General features: G+C 38.2%; 1 pseudogene; it reads left to right on the forward strand.

Moving 5' to 3' along the window:
- Positions 1–4,609: 4,609 nt before the first annotated feature.
- Positions 4,610–5,005, forward strand: LOC139020412 (large ribosomal subunit protein uL15 pseudogene; annotated as a pseudogene).
- The last annotated feature ends 9,135 nt before the right edge of the window (positions 5,006–14,140 follow it).

A 14,140-nucleotide genomic window follows, 5' to 3' on the forward strand; every position in this document is an offset into this window, starting at 1 on the left:
TAATTCCCCTTCCTTGCCTCACTCCTACCACAGCTGTGAAGTCTATATCCTGGTCTGAAACTTTCCCTCACATTCTGCTTCTTCTTTATCCAGCGAATCTCTTGCATGTCTAACCCTCTTTTGGCATGTGCTTCTCTAGGGACCCCAACTAACACAAGTGGTACTGACAGTGGTTTGAGAAAACAAGTGGTAAGATAGGCATTTGGAACCACCCATGCTGAGTGGAAGGTGGGCCACAGAAAGTCCCTGGCACAAGGCCCAATTGCTAAAGACTTCAAGGGGGTGATAATGGCTCAGGCATTAGGAAGAAGGTGGAGTTGGCTGCTTACTGCTCAATTGTATTGATATTGACAGCCGGAAGAATTCCTGTAGCCTACAATAAGCCCTTGTCTCCTAGAATGGAAAAGCAGAGCCGCTAAATAGCAGACCAAATATCTGATAGAGTCACAGAGTTCCAGAGACCTTAAAATCCTCAGAAATGGAATACCTGTTACACTAAACTCAAGGCTCTGGTTGGGAAAACCTGGGATCTTAAAATATGGGATAGGGACACACAAGATGTCCCTGAGGATGTTGGCTTGCCCCTGATCCCTCAGAGCTTACAGAATTAGTTTAAAGGTTCCCCCCTCCCTCTCCCCCCCCCCCCGCCCCCGCCCCCGACACCCCAGCTTAGAATATGCGGCAGAGACCACTCTCCTACAAAGCAGCAGGTGTCTCCCTAAGGACCTATCTCCACCTGCTTTTCTGGCTCCCAGGACTGTGACTAAAGTTAAATGCCCAAATTACACAGCTGGGTGTTGATAAGGGAGGAAAAAGACTATAGCAGAATGCACTTGTAAGATTTAGCTAGCATGTGCTAGCAAGAGCCAGGAAAGCAGCCCTGGGATTGCATTTAGAAAGTACTTAATCAAGAGGGTCAAAATGTAAGACTGGGTAAAAAATAATTCATTGATTTGGGGCGAGGGGGGAAAGGGGCACTTTCTTTGAGACTTAACTTTCTCCAGATTGTGCACGCTGACAAAGGCCCTCAGGGAAGGGGAAGATCAGCTGCTTGTGTGGATCAGCCTAAGCCAGTGGTTGTCAACCTTCTGGCCTTTTAAATACAGTTCCTCATGTTGTGACCCAACCATAAAATTATTTTCGTTGCTACTTCAGAACTGTAATGTTGCTACTATTATGAATCATAATGTAAATATCTGATATGCAGGATGGTCTTAGGCGACCCCTGTGAAAGGGTCATTCGACCGCCAAAGGGGTCGCAACCCACAGGTTGAGAACCGCTGGCCTAAGTAGATCCATTGTGGAACTGGGCTACAATTCACCACTCATCCTACAGATGTGCAATCCTACACGCTCTTTACCCAAGTGTTACACATCCATTGTGTTTCGAATGTTCTCCCCACCTTCTTCTACTCCTTTTCATAGTAAAGTTCTGGTACCTCTAATCCTGTCGTATTGTCTGCTTCTAGGTGGACCTATACTAACACAAAAAGTAAACACAGCTGGTTTTTATAGGAGTAAAATTAGGAAATGAGGACAAAAACTAAGGTCTGGATCTAATCATGTGCCTTAAAAGCCAGATGAGAAATCATGTTTTCACTTCTAACTGAGGTGTTATAGTGAGAAAACTAATGAAGATTTATAGTAAGCATGTAGCATAAACAAAGGTTGCTATGCATGTAATAAGTTGGGCATCAGGGTAAGGAAAGACAAAAGGACTGAGAATCCAACATTTGAAAATTATTTAATTTTTTTTAAACATGAAGTAAGAATGCATACATCCTTAGTGTTAATGGATGAGATAGTTATATTCAAATGTTTAAGTAAGCCAATGGCAAATAATAGGTCGGTAACTCCCTTTTTTATATCTCCTTGGAGCAGTCCCAGAAACCCAAAGCCCGGTAGGAGGCTCTGTCATTCACCTTTAGCAGTGTTATGGTGAAATAAGAGATGGAACAAGGGTCTATTTAAGTTAAGAAACTGTCACATGATTATATACTTGAAAAATGATTATACTTACAAACAAATGTATTTCATTATCAAATGAATCAACAAAAACTTGTGGATATCTGATTAAAAATCATTAGGTAGCCCTAGGTGGTTTGGCTCAGTAGATAGAGTGTTGGCCTGCGGACTGAAGGGTCCCAGGTTCCATTCTAGTCAAGGGCACATGCCCAGGTTGCGGGCTCCATCCCCAGAGTGGGGTGTGCAGGAGGCAGCCTATCATTGATTCTCTCTCATCTTTGATATTTCTATCTCTCTCTCTCTCTCACCCTTCTCTCTGAAATCAATAAAAAAAATAATAAAAAATCATTAGATAATAGTTAAGAAAGAACAATTGGTCACTAGGTGAAAGAGCTTTTATGGGGCTGAGGCAGGGTAGGAGGGAGACCACAACAAAGTTCACTTCTTTCAAAGTTGTTAAAGTTTGTTTTATTTTTGTTTTCCCAGTATTTTTGATTTCTTGAAATATTTTATTTCTTATAAAATAGAAAATAATGCATAAGAATATTAATCATTCCTTTAAAAAAGCAAAATGAACTAAAATAAATATCATGCTGGTACAGACAACATCTAATATAAATGAGGCTTATTAAAATGTATATTTGTTTGGAGTCTACTTTAGTTGTATACTTTTTTCAGTGGGAGCTCTAGAGGAATATGACATTTTATATCATTACCTAAGTTTGTGAGCTATTTGTGACATTCATCCTAATAGGGTAATTAAGAAATCTGTGTGAAATGCATGTTAAAATTGGTGGCTAAAAACTGATTGTATTTTGAGATTTTGTGATCTTGTCTTAATTCTCTGAAACACATCTTCTTATATATACTAGGAAACCTGTAGCCAATCTTCTACACCATCAACATTTGTACACATTTCTGTGAAGCAGTGGAGCAACAATAAGGAATAGAATTTTGCTGGAAAGTCTGTCAAACTCATTGTAAAGTGTCTTCTCTATCCCAGAAGTAGTGCTGTGCTCATGGAGACCCAATCAGAGACATGATGGCCCTGTGTGTGCTGCGCATCGTGAGTGTGTTTATGCATAAACATGACTAATTAATAAAAATGGATCTTTCGAGTTAAACAAAGTTATCACATAATTATACGGAAATTAATTATCCTATTAGAATTCCAGTGAAGAACTCAGTTTCTCTCTTTTCTCTCTCCTGCTGCTTCCTTGTGCATTAACCCTTTAATAAAACATAACATCATAACATTTTATTATGTACATTTTCCATAAGGAATGTATGCATTTCTTATGTTAGTGGAAGTCACATATACTAGGTAAATAAATCAGTTTTGACTTAAATTAAAAATGACTGTTGAGCCCTGGCCAATGTAGCTTAGTGGTTACACATTGGCCTGAGGAACAAAGGGCATGTACTTGGGTTGCAGATTTGTTCCCCTGCCCAGGTCCTGGTGTGTACGGGAGGCAATCAATCTATGTGTCTCTCTCACATCAATGTTTCTCTCTCTCTCCCTTCCGCCCTCCCTTTCACTCTCTTTGAAATCTCAATGGAAAAAAATATCCACTGGTGAAGATTAACAAAACAAAACAAAACAAAGCAAAAACAAACAAAAAATGACTGTTGAGCCCTGGCCAGTGTGGCTCAGTTGGTTGAGCATTGTCCTCTGTACCCAAAGGTTGCCAGTTCAATTCCTCATCTGGAGCCAAGGCGGCAGCAATGTTCCTTTCTCTCTCTCTCTCTCTCTCTCTCTCTCTCTCTATATATATATATATGTATATATATTAAAAAATTACTGTTGATCCTCTTCATAATATTTGTCATTTCCCCATCCTACTTCCTTCTTTCTTTCTCCCCTTTTTCCTTATTCCCTTTTCCTTAAGGCCTTCCTTGATTCTCTGCCTTCCTCGAATTCACTGTTTTCCTGCCCAATACCAATGTCCCTTTTTGTTTCGGATGGTCATACCCTGATTTTTCCCTGGAGAACTACTTTCCTTTCATCCTCAGTAAATGTGGCCCGAGAAGCTTATTCCCACCCAGAATGTAAGATTAACCAAAACTTTGCTCTTTATAGTGACTGCCTAAGTATTGGGCACATAATCTAATTTTGGATGATTGACTCCACGAAGAATTCATTGTGGGATTCTTGCTGGACTCCTGAGGGAAAAAATGTCCTCTATAGAATTCCTAGCAATGGAAAATAAATGTTTACAGGTGCTAGAGGCCTCAACATAAATAGCTAAGGCCCCAGATAAAGCCAATGGAAACTACCATAGTGATAGAATAAGAGAAAATAGTGTAATCATTGCTTTACTTTTTCCTCAGGATTTTTCAATGATCTGAGATAAATGTCTCTTTTATGTTTAAGCCATTGTGCATAGTTACATGTTCTACTTTTTTTTTTTTTAGGACTAAATGACTAACTATGAAATAAAAGATTCTGAACAGTGCCATCCATTCTCATAGAAATCAGGACTTCATTTACTCTTCTAGAAAACAGGAAGGCTAATTATATGAAATCAAGCGATCTTATTTGATGGTTCCAACATAACAGCTCAAGAAAAGAGTGAGAAAGTTAGGAATAAGGTTATGAATACATCAGAATAAGAATAAGGGCTCTTGCAACTCGGCCGCCAACATGCCATCCAGACTGAGGAAGCACCCGGGGGGGGGGCGGTGCTGCGGGAATGCTGGCGGCCTGCATCATCACAGGATCAACTTCGACAAATATCACCCAGGCTACTTTGGGAAAGTTGGTATGAGGCATTACCACTTGAAGAGGAACCAGAGCTTCTGCCCAACTGTCAACCTTGATAAACTGTGGACCCTGGTCAGTGAGCAGACACGGGTGAATGCTGCCAAAAGCAAGACTGGAGTTGCTCCCATCATTGATGTGGCGCGATCCGGCTACTACAAAGTTCTGGGGAAGGGAAAGCTCCCAAAGCAGCCTGTCATTGTGAAGGCCAAGTTCTCCAGCAGAAGAGCCGAGGAGAAGATTAAGGGTGTTGGTGGGGCCTGTGTCCTGGTAGCTTGAAGCTACATGGAGGGGAGTTCATTAAAATGTCCAAGTACTTTTGAAAAAAAAAAAAAGAATAAGGATACATTAGTTTTTTAATAGTACCTGATGTTTATTTTTTTTATCCTTTCCCTATACAACTCTGCTGTAATTTGCAATTTAACTATGAGCATAAAGTAAGGAGTGACACACTTCCTTTTTAAATGTTCTAGGACTTCTAGTGAAATGCCCTTTTCACATTATAACCCATCATTTAAAATCCTATGTACTCACTATTGAATAAGCCAGTGAATAGACTGCTAAATTAGGCTAACCTAGAAGTAATTTGTTTAGTACTTCTCTTTTTAAATGTAAGCAGATGAGACAGTTGCCTACAAGTATCAAAATGATCAAAAAGAGTTATTCAGGAATGCTCCAATGATACTGAAAAGCTTCACTGTCTGGAAGTTCACAAAGTAAGACATATTAACTTCACGTCAGGAATAAAATGCAAATTAATCTTCCAATTACAAATGATATTTTAGAGCTTACTATTGGTGGCAGTTGTAGGGACAATTTAAGAATTCCAATTAAAGCTATTTGAAGCAAATAAAACCTATACCAGATTCTTCCATCTCATGCAGTTTCTATTAAAGACAGAAAAGGATCAACAATCATTTTTAATCTAAACCAAGAACAGGTTTATTTACCTATTGCATGCAACTTCCACTAATAACATAAGGGATGCACACATAGATTGTGTAACGCAGGATCCAAATGTACAACATTGGCAGTGTGTGTGATAATTACCCACAAGAATTAATCAGCATTCCTCAAGTCATACACAATGCAGTCAGATTAGAAACAGCAAATCTGTTCAAGTAATGCAAACAAGCTGCATAAGAGGCTAAATAAGTAAAAGTATATCATCAGCCATGACTCAAATTACATCTTTAAATTGTGTGCCAGCTTCCTTTAAATTAACCATATAGAACTTGTTCTCTGACAGACTTTATACATTGGAAAGTACTACATCTTCTCAGATTCACAGTTTTGCTCTGGTATGGGAATACATGTAATAATGCAGCATGTAAATGAACTCTTACGTGATGCAACAGGTACAGTGCTGTGGATACTTATGTGATGGTGGAATCTGTTAATAAACTTCAAAAGTTCTACAGATGTCCAAGGTGACAATGTTGACCAAGCTCCCAAAGAATATTGTAGCTTTATTGCTAAATTCTTTCCAACCCAGTTTCTTTTAGCCTTGACATTTCCTAAGATTCTCACCATTTCCTACCAAACTCTAAAATCAAGCAGTTCTGTTCTGTTTGTTGTTGTTTTTTGTTCTGAATATATTGAGGATCCTTGGGATTTTAATGGACTGGGATAATTAACATTCAGTTCTTTCAGATTTGTAGCTACTTTTTGTCTAGTCCTCAGCACTCTGGTGGTGAAGACTCAGTGGTGAACGTATGGTCTGTAGAGATTTCTGTCAAATGGTAGGCTTGAAACTGAAATTTTGGTGTAAAGAAATTCTGGGACAAAATTATTTCTTTCCCATACAAAATATAAAGAAACACTTCTAAACGTGCTCCTTGTAATCCACTCAGGCTATTAATGAAAATGTGTTTGACTACTCTATAAAGAATGAAGGGTAAAGGAACAAAAACAATAAGTATTACGAGGTTTGCACTATAATATCTTCATAATCATGAGCCAACGTTTTCCTTTGTGAGTAAAAGTGTGGGGAAATCTGAAATCTCACAATTTTTTTCTGTGACTGAGTCAACTAAACTTAATCCCAATTTGTAGTTTTGACATCTATTCACTTTCTGCTCAAACATTTTAGTCCCTGGAGATGTTAAATAAGAGATAATGGTTTCATCTTCTTTAATAGAATTGCCAACAAATATATATGAACAGAAGAATAAAATATGTCATACTAAATACAGTATAATTATGTTTAAATTTTAATGCAATAATTATGATCAGAATTAAACTTTTAATTTGATGTATTTATATTTGTGTTAGCAGAAAAGATTGTTATATGTAACTATTAAAATATTTTTGAATAAACATAAGTAAGTGTAAGCTTTTGTGTGCAATGGAGATGGGATAAATTGAGAGGGATGAATAGTCACCTGTGTTTGAAGGGTAAGGATTGGAATAACTAAAGTCCAAAAGATTTCAGGCCACTGGGAAAAAAGGGAAATAGAAGAATTTACATGCAGAATTTTTCCTGGGTTTTCATTTCTTCTATATTGTGGTCAGTGTGGGAGGTGGACCGTAATCAAATAATGATTAGACTGAAGGTGAAAGTACAACTGCTATAGGTGACTCCCAAATCTGTCCTTGCCTTTTCTCTCCCTATCTATCCACACTCACTCTTTTGATAATCTCATCCAGGCTCATTATTTTTAAATATCATCTATATCTCCAGGTTAAAAGTCTACCTTGAAATCCAAGCCCATATATATAATTGTATGCTTGTCATCTTTACTTGAAGGTCTGAGAAGAAACTTAAGTTTGATATGTTCAAAACCAAAATGCAGTCTTTTCCATCTCATTAATTGGCAACTTTACTTTCCACTTATTCACATTAAAAACACTGGAGATTCCTGCCTGTCTACAAATTCTATTTCCTTTGTTTTAAACTACATGCTGAATTTAACCTCTTCTTGCAACCTTTCACTGCTACCACTCTGGTTCCACCATCTTTTTTCACTTGGATCATGGCAATGGCCTCCCCAAACTGGTCCCCCTTCCTCCATTCTTGACCTTCTATAGTCTGTTCTCCACATAGTAGCCAAAGCAGTCTTTTTGTAATATATATTGGTTCATGTCTCCCTCTAATTGAACCCTACAAAGACTTTCTTTCTCACTTTTTTAAAAAATATATATTTTATTGATTTTTTTACAGAGAGGAGGGAGAAGGATAGAGAGTTAGAAACATCGATGAAAGAGAAACATCGATCAGCTGCCTCCTGCACACCCCCTATTGGGGATGTGCCTGCAACCAAGGTACATGCCCTTGGCCAGAATCGAACCTGGGACCCTTGATTCTGCAGGCCGATGCTCTATCCATGGAGCCAAACCGGTTAGGGCTCTTTCTCACTTTGAGTAAAAGTCAAAGTCCTTAACAGGACACTACATAATCTTGTCTCTCTTACTTCTTTAATAATGTTTCCTACTATTCTCTCTTACCAGTTGCACTGCAGACATAATGGGCTTCATGCTGGTCCTTACAAATTCCAGGCTCATTCTTGCCTCAAGGTCCTTGTACTTGCTATTCCCTTTGACTAGTAGGCTGTTTCCAAGATATCCATATGGCTTACTTACTTCCTTGCCTCCTTGGGGTCTTACTTCAATTGTTACCGTCTCAGTTAGGCTTTTCCTAAACTACCCATTTAAAATTCCAATTCTCTTCATCATCTTCTCACTCCGTTAGTATTCCTAATCTTCTTTTTCCTCCTCATCTATAGTAATAAAAGGGTAATATGCTAATTAGACTGGATAGACTGGACATCTTCAGGATGTCCTTCTGGACAAAGCCACAGCAACTGTGAGGGCTGAGGACAGGTGGCTGCGGCAGCCAGCAGTGACAGCAGCAGCAGCCTTCCATTGATTGGCCCGGTCGCCTCCCACAAAGGGAGGAGTGGGCCTAAGCCATCATTAGGATATCCCCTGAGGGATCCCAAACTGTGAGAGGGGCAGGCCAGGCTAAAGGACCCCCCCAGTGCATGAATTTTTGTGCACCAGGCCTCTAGTATTAGCATAATAGCATATATTACCATGTGATGTTTGTATGTCTTTCTTTACTTGCTTCTGAACTCTTTCCACTAGAACACAACAAACTCTATGGAGGCAGAGATTTGTGTCTTACTTGTATATTAATATACTAGAGGCCCAGTGCACAAAATTCTTGCACAGGGGGAGGTGGTCCCTCAGCCCGGCCTGCATCCTCTCCAATCCAGGACTCCTCGGGGGATGTCTGACTGCCTCTCACAATCTGGGACTATTGGCTCCTAACTGCTTGCTTGCCTGCCTGATTGCTCCTAACTACCTCTGCCTGCCTGATCACCCCTAACCACCTCTGCCTGCCTTCCTGATTAGCCCCTAACTGTTCCCCTACTGGCCCAATCACTCCTAACTGCTCCTCTGCTGGTCTGATTGCCCTTAACCGCCTCTGCCTCACCCCACACCTGGGACCCAGGATTTCCTCCTCTGGCCAAAGGCACCCAGGACCCAGATCGGCTTCACCCGAGCTGGCTGAAGCCACAGAGGACCGTGAGCAGGCAGCTTTGCCCAGGCCACAGCCACATGTGCTGGTGTCTGGGACTGCGGTGCAGGTAGCTTGTCCCTATCCCAGGCCACAGGTGCAGACACAGGTGTAGATGCAGCCACTGGCATCTGGGACCACGGGGACCATGGAGCATTCGGATTGTCCCTCTCCCAGGTTGCAGGCACAGGCACAGCTGCTGGCCCCCAGGACCGCAGGGTGGGTGGCTTGTCCATCTTCTGGGGTGCAGGCGCAGCCGCTGTTGCCTGGGACTGTGGAGCGAGTGGCTTGTCCCTCTCCTGGCTGCAGCCTGACTGGTCCCCATTCCTCTCTTGTGAGCTCATTTGTGCCTGGCTGGTCCCCATTCCTCTCTCCCCAGTGTTGAGTGTCTGAGCCATTATGGCATGACAGCATGAGGGCATGATGGCCATTTGCATATTAGCTCTTTATTATATAGGATTCTAGTTGCCTAGATTGGTGAAGAGCACATAAAAAATGTATAATATATATTGAATTAATTCATTAGTAATTGTTATGAAGAACTATAAGTTACTTTGAGAGCCTATAATAGGTGAATTTGACAGTCACAAAATTTAAGGAATTTTTCCTTTTAAAAAATGAAGTGTTAAATTCTGAACAATGAGTAGCCATTACCCAGGAGGACAGATAAGACAATAAAATTCTAGGTATTAAAAACAACATAAACAAACTTTCCTGAGGTGCGAGGGAAAACTCATTTTACAAGTGTAAGGACTGGAAGAAAGTCTAAGTGGTTGGAGTGCCAAGAGGAAGGAATTATATCTCTTGCCACTCCTCCACTATTTTTATTTATTTGTGTATTTACTTTGACCACTTAATTGAGTTCCAACATGATGGTAAATGTGTCAGGGACCATGTTTTACTCAACTTGGTATCCCCAGTGTCTGAAATATTGAAGATACACAATACCACTAGTTGAATAAATAAGAAATTAAATCAATTTCTGGTTTGCCAACACACAAAAATATTCACACTGATGCTCTGTAGACATCATGAAATTGGGCGTTCGGGGAATAAAAACCTATTCCATAATGGTTAAAGTGTATTGCCATCTATTAGTGGTTGGATGTGTACTTGAAGTTCAAATATACATACATATAAATAGACAGCTCAGTTGTATACAAATATACCTAAAATGTTCAAATTACATGAAAATAAAGAATGCATTTGGGGAGCAAACAGTACTTATAATTTTCAACACAGTTGCTTCAATGTCTGAAAGTAGGGCATAGAGAACTCATTAAAGAGCTCATAAAAAGCCCAAAAGATTGCATGAAGCTTTTCCAAATTCTCTGATTCTCAGAGAGTATTATAAGATGCTGAGTCATCAAATTCAACTGCAACTGTACAACAGTGACGTAATCTTTTCTCCGGAAGATGTTTAATGGCACACTGTTCTTTTGCTATTGTGGGACATGACTTCAACTCTGTTGACTAGGAAAAAGCACACAAGTACACAGATTGAACTATCTCTACCCCACACATAGTAATTCAATATTCACAGATAAAATTATATTTATAAATAAAGTTATAAGTAAATTTACAAGGTAATTTATGAAATGGTGAGAAAAGTTCCTGAACAATACAATGAATAAGAATTTCCAGCTCCATATGTTTTATGATAATTCAAAGATTAAATAATACCATTTAAATATTATTTTTAACACCCCTTCAGTGTTTCTGAAGCCATATAATTTTAATTAGAAGATATTTTTTCAGAAAAATAATAATCAGATCATAATTCAAACCAAGCAGTCTTCTAGCATCTTACTATTAAAGAAGTTATGTAATTCAGTCTTTTGTTAAAAATGCTTTGTATGTGTCCATTGGTTAGGGGGTGAGGACATGAGTGGAGGGGCGGGGGGCAATGGGGCAATAAGGACACATATGTAATACCTTAATCAATAAAGCAAAAAATTTAAATGCTTTGCATGTAGTTTATATATGATAAAAGCAGCTTTTAAAAATACTATTTTGAAAAAGAGATCTGTACTTCCAATTTGTGAAATGACACCACCGTTAACCAGAATGATTTTTGTCATAAATAACATGTTGTAAACAAAGTGCAGACTTAGACTAAAAAATAATTTGGTTGATATTTCACTTTATATAAATACACCGAAAATAAGAAATATGGATTTAAATATTGGCCAAAAAATCTGAGTTGCAAAGGACCCAAAGATAGATCTTAAGCCAAGATATTAGAATAAAGGATTAGAAACTAAATTTCCAAATAAGCAAAAATCTCCCATATCACTATGCTACTTTTTTAGTGTAGGTAATTAAAATCTTAAATTTGTGTGCATTATGTTTACCTAAAATCACATTTTCTCTCTATTAGAAAAGACAAAGAGTGGAAATGAGATGGAGAATAGCTTCTGCATAAAACATGCAAACAAAACCAGCTTCAACCAATAAACACCTTGACAAAATATATGACGCTGCAGAAAACCATACAAAATTATCTGGCTCAATGTCTAAAGTTATAGAACTGCCCTTTCCCTTTTTGGTTAATTTAATGTATTCTTAAGAATTACATATGAGCCTCCAAGTATTTATATCCTTGAAATTTTCAGGTAAGAAAGTATTATGTAGCCAAAACCGGTTTGGCTCAGTGGATAGAGCGTCGGCCTGCGGACCGAAAGGTCCCAGGTTCGATTCCGGTCAAGGTCATGTACCTTGGTTGCGGGCACGTCCCCAGTGGGTGATGTGCAGGAGGCAGCTGATCGATGTTTCTAACTCTCTATCTCTCTCCCTTCCTCTCTGTAAAAAATCAATAAAATATATTAAAAAAAAAAGAAAGTATTATGTATGAAAATCCAGTTTCATATTATTGCAATATTGTTGTTTACACCAAGATATAATAAAAAGCATAGTGACTCACCTGAAAAAATGCTGAGAATCCAGGGTCTTTCATAAGTCAAGTTACCTAATTCTTCTTTATCACCCTATGTAACCTATGTAATCCAACTCTATGGCCATGGCCAAGATATTTTATACTTGTGATATTATACTAATAGGACACAGCTTGAAATTCATAAATTTACAAAAATCTTCTAATGTGGTATTTTCTGTGGACATAAACTCTGAATTGTTTGAAGTCCCATGTTTGCAACAATATTAAAGATTTCCAAGATATAAAAAGGAATCCTACATTTCTTCTGGTTAGAGGAGAAATTGAAGAAAAAGAAAAGATCTTTGCTCTGAGAAGCAGTGAAATAAGGGCTAAGCACATTCACCACCAAATAAGCGCATTGGTGGACACAATATTCCATAGTAAAAAAGCTAGCAATAGCAATGTAATCTCAGAGAATTGCTGGGAGTGGCTGAAGAATTCCGGCGTTGCACGTTTCTGCTTCCAGGTACTATGAACAGGATTTTTCATTCACAAGAAATTCATGGGTTGCTTTCTCCTGGCATATGATGGAGAGGAAGGGAAAAAAGTTTGGATATATTTATTTCTTCCTTCAATGGCCTATTAAAGCTTTCAACAAAAATATATCCTTTGGAAATGTGAAAACAATCATGTTCTTCTTTTTTCCCCTCCTTTAAGTGTATGAGAAAGGCAAAATATATGAGGAAAAACAGAATGAACAAAAACTGGCATAGTTTATGAAAGATTTATATACAGTATTCATTTTGCTAACATAAGGGCAAATGTAGAATTATAAGCTTTTTTATCATAAACAAAATTAGATTTTCAGGATCATATGCTCATTACTGAAAAATCCCACAAATAAACATTTGTTCATGGAAAAATAGAGATACTTTGAATACTAAAGTCCTTTATTCAACAACACATAAATTTCACAAAAAACAACTTTACTGGGCAAATTGAATGTGTTTTTTAAAGTTTTTTTTTACAGTTTTGTACATGCCCTATAAGTAATTTTCTTTAATAAATACACTGTTTTCCAAAACTGCTTTTTTTAATAATTGCACAAGCATACATACACCTTACACAAATATCTGTTAGAAAATTTAATAGATAACTGCACAGTTCAGAATAGGAGAGCACTGTGAAATGAGTACATTTTGTGGTCCATTCCTGAAACTTCTCTGACTTCCTTGCAGTTGTGAAAACTGAACCCCTTCTAACATAGTAGCTGTCTTCCATTCACCAGGAATACAGATCTCAGTGTGAAACTGCCAAATTTAATAAAAACAAAATCTGAAACATTTAGCTATTACATGAGAACCAACTGTTTGATATCCCTGTGATCAAAGACCCACTACGGTTTTTGCTGAACATATTTGACCCTAAATGGTGTGTTCACTTAACGGCTTTTCTTTTTTCATTATTTGATTACAGATACTATCAGCTTAAACACTTTCTATGCTTTAGGATTAATTGTACAATTTACATGTCAGGGGTTCTGAATAAAAGGAAGGGAATATTCTTTTCTTTTAGTGATTAGTTAATACTAATTCATTCATAGTCAGCCCACCATCTCTTGCTCCTTATAAATGTTTAGAAGGAAGTTGTGTATTTGGAATTAAGCAACCAGGAGATGTCTTTATACACTCTTATAATGGAGGAAGACTTTTTTTTTTTCTCCCAAGCATGGATACATTTCTACTTTATGCCTCCCCTTGTACACAGACAGATAGAATTCATCACAAAGCCACTTTAGTCTGAAGGCCTGGAAAAAAAGGTTTACATTATGATGCTCTTGTGATGTTAGGGTGCTAATGACAGCTGACAAGGAAATTGACACCCAGAGATTTTCCATGCTCCCCCCAAAATGCTGACAGAATATAGCATTTCCTCATCTACACCGAGACAAAGCAAGACTTCTGTGTATGTAGACCGCTCTTACAAACTATTTTATTTGACTTAGCTGATAGGAAAT

Source organism: Myotis yumanensis, unplaced genomic scaffold, assembly GCF_028538775.1.
Source record: "Myotis yumanensis isolate MYYU_CA2020_CCGP unplaced genomic scaffold, mMyoYum1.0.hap1 SCAF_1, whole genome shotgun sequence".
In the NCBI taxonomy this organism is placed as follows: domain Eukaryota; kingdom Metazoa; phylum Chordata; class Mammalia; order Chiroptera; family Vespertilionidae; genus Myotis; species Myotis yumanensis.